The sequence below is a fragment of the Bidens hawaiensis genome, unplaced genomic scaffold (assembly GCF_021521415.1).
Source record: "Bidens hawaiensis isolate Kalapana, Puna unplaced genomic scaffold, B.hawaiensis_p1.1 tig00038992_1, whole genome shotgun sequence".
Lineage (NCBI taxonomy): Eukaryota > Viridiplantae > Streptophyta > Magnoliopsida > Asterales > Asteraceae > Bidens > Bidens hawaiensis.
The window spans coordinates 172,223-175,798 of NW_027496843.1; the positions used below are offsets into that span (position 1 = coordinate 172,223).

General features: G+C 40.5%; 1 pseudogene across 1 annotated transcript; it reads right to left on the reverse strand.

The window, feature by feature from the left end:
* Positions 1 to 1,317: 1,317 nt before the first annotated feature.
* LOC143590784 (high affinity nitrate transporter 2.4-like) lies at positions 1,318 to 3,570 on the reverse strand (annotated as a pseudogene). The gene is made up of 3 exons (XR_013145546.1): positions 2,734 to 3,570; positions 2,536 to 2,651; positions 1,318 to 2,160 (listed from the first exon to the last, which is right to left on the reverse strand). The product of XR_013145546.1 is annotated as a high affinity nitrate transporter 2.4-like (transcript).
* Positions 3,571 to 3,576: the final 6 nt, after the last annotated feature.

Here is a 3,576-nt window from a genome sequence, read left to right on the forward strand (position 1 = left end):
AAAAACACAATCAATCACGAAAAAAAACACAATAATAAATAAAAGACATAATGATCTTTTTCCCTTAGCATTGTGAGGTTTTTTTTTTCTTAACGAGGAATACGACGGAAACATTTTTGTATTTCACTTTTTCGTTTTTTATTAAATTCTAAGTTATGATTATTTATTTATTGTTTTTAAAAGTTTTTATTGTTGCTGATCCTTCTCATTTTTGTCTCATTTATAAAATAACTTGACCCTTATATTTTAGTGTTTGATTCAAATAATACAAATGAAAATTAACGAACGAACTACACGAAGAGGAGGAAGAGAAAAACGTGTGGAATATAATAAATGTTTTTGAGCAGTTTCCTATGGAATATAATCCCGAAATAAAGAGAACTCCTTGCATATTTACTCCTTTGCATGAAATAATAGGTCGTTAGGAGGCCGGCATCACGCGTGATGGCTCATTGCACATCGCCACCGGTCCCCCATCACGCGTGATGGGGGTGGTGTGCGTGATAGCCATCACGCAAGTGAGGGGGTGGAAATCGAGGAAAATGGAACGTTGGAGGGGAGGAGCCGTTGGAGGGGAGGGTGTGGTGGTTGGTTGGTTGGTGTTTGGCCGGAAAAAAGGTCCGTTCCAGTGATTTTTTCTTGCCGGAGCTCCGGTGATGAACGGATCTGGTGGTTGGTAGTGTCGCCGGGTACGGATCTGGTGGTTGGTTGATTGGTGTTTGGCCGGAAGAAAGGTCAGACGATATGGGGTGAAGGTGGATTTGGGGTTTTGAGGGTGTTTAGGAAGTGGGTTTTGGTTGGATTTGAATGAAACCCAGTATTGATGAAGTTGTTCTTCAGGATGAGTGAGTTATTTTGGCCGGAAAATTGGTCGAAAAAAGGTCCGGTGAAGATGGGATGAAGGTGGCCGGAAAATTGAAAATCCATCACACCACACCACACCACGTTACCACCCCTACCAAATTCCATCAAAATGTGATGGATTTGGGCTTGTTGTGTGAGGAGATTTCCCCCTAAGTATTTGTTCTCTTTCTTTTCCACAAACTACCAAATCCAGAAAAATTATGTTTTTAACTTCAAAGACAAGAACACGTAATTTGAATTTAAACATCAACAATGTTTTAAGGAAATTATATTACCACAACCAACTTTTAACTTATCAAATGTTTTATGTAACATTTATTCACAGCTATTGAAATATGTTTTGGATTTTAGTTGATGAACGATATACTGTTTCCCACAAAAATAATAATTCTCATTAACTTACTAATACAACATAAAACATTAATTGTACAAAACTCAAATGAAATATAATACTACTAATAATAATAATTAAAAACCCTAGTGTAGCATTTAAAGTACAAGTGATAAGAACGTGATGCCTTTAACAAAAAGCAAAGGCTCCGAGAAATAAGGCACAATATGTACAACTACTTAAACTATCACACTTTTTTTTATTGTTTCTTACTTTATTAATTTTTCTAACCCTTAAACACGGTGGTTTGCCACGGAATCCGGCGGGGTTTCCGTCACCGCCATCACCGATCTCTTCCCACGCTCGGCGCGGCTGTTTCCGGCGAACTTCATGCTTCCAGTATGCATCCCCATCTCTCTCTCCTCCTCACTATACTCCAAGCAATAATAATACTCTTCATTGTACTTCGTATCCTTAGAAGCCGGCAAAAACATACTCCCCCATTGCGGAAAATGAATAAACGCCACCGGAACGGTTAACGCGACCGTCATAACACCCATCCACGTCAGCCCTGACGCGGTCGAAAACCTAGAACCGGAGAAAAACAAAAGTTGTGTCAAACCGCCACCAACATTGCCACCAGCACCGGTTAAACCGGATAATATGCCAAGAGAGCGGCGTGAGACGAATGGGATAATGCCGTATGTGGCCCCGCATGCGGCTTGTGCTCCAGCGGCCATTAGCATCATGGATAATATGGCGAGTGGTAGCGAATCGGCTAGGCCTAAGAATATGCAGAAAACTCCTCCTAGGGTTTGTGTTATCCATAATGTCCATAGTCTACCTCGCATGCCGAATTTGCGAGCGGATAGGTCGGATAAGAAGCCGCCGATTGGACGGGTGATGAAGTTGCTACTCCGAAACTGGCTGCAACTACTCCGGCTGTGTGAAGCTTTAAACTAAACCTATTACACATTATGGAAACAGAAGTTAATTAGTTGTTAAGTTGGTAGTTGTTAATTAGTTGTTAAGTAGGTAAAAAAACAGTGTTTTTATAACTGGACCGGATCAACTTCCTTGAAATAAAGAGTTTAATCTATATTTTATTGTAAAAAGTTACTCATATATTTTTAAGAAAACAATATATATTATATTTCTTCTAAATCATAAAATATAATTCTAATAACAAGATATTTGTCTTTCAATTTGATATGTTGCTTATATTTGAAGTAATATTTTAAAATATTTTATAAAACTAATATGATGTTATTCGGTTTTTAAATTCGGTCCGATTGACAGTAAAACGAGTCGAAAACAAGATTATTTAGCTAATTAGCTACCTGTCAAAGAAGTATTCAGAGATCACATTATTTAAGCACAACTGCACGCCCATTGAATATCCATAGATCAAGAAAAAGACCCATGTCCTATAATTTGTGACAGCATTTTTGAACACCTACATTAGATTAAACAAACTCCTTCAGTATAAATTAGTTATAACTTTTTAAAAATAAGTTACCACAAACTAATAAAATTACCTTAGAAAATTTATCCTTTGAAGCTCGTCCGTCCTTTTGAACTTGAGCAAAGTTACCATCCGGTAAATCTTGTCCATAGACTAAAACAAGAACCCCAACTATTACATGAAACCAGCCAGGGATAAAGAATGCAATCCTCCAACCCGTAAATGGTGTGATATCAAGCATTTGAGTCATTAAATGAAAAAGCATAGGCATGAGGAGCTGAGTAAGACCTCCTCCTGCGTCGCCCCATCCCGCGGACACCCCATTTACCACGCCTATAATCTTCCCATTAAACATAACACTTGTCCAATACTGACACGACACGAATGTGGCCAACGAGAACCCGATCATGAACCGGACAGCCACATAGCCGCCAGCATCCGCCACAAAGGAAACACTGAAAACCACGGGAGCCGCCAACAAGTTAATCACCGAGCAACCATATCTCGGGCCAATGAGGTCACATAGTACCCCCATGACGAGCCGCGAGAGAATGCTACCAGATACGGAGGCGATTCCCGCGTTGGAGATGTCGGAGCGGGTGAGGTTGAGGTTGTCCCGAATAATGGGAACGAGCGGGGCGGCCGCGAAGGTGGAAATGACACAAGTGCAAAATGAGAGCCATGAGAGATGGAAGGCTCTCATGTGTGGTTGTGCTACGGAGAAGATCTTCATTTTTGTGGCTTTGTTTTCGGAATCGACGGGTAGCGCGAAGGTCGGGCGGGGCGCGGTGGTGGTGGTTGGGATGGAGATGACTTCTTCATGCTCTGGGATGGTGGCTGAGGAAGCCATTGTGGTTTCTTGATAATGTAGAAAGGTAAACTAAAGAGAAGATGATAAGCTAAGAAAGATTAAGCT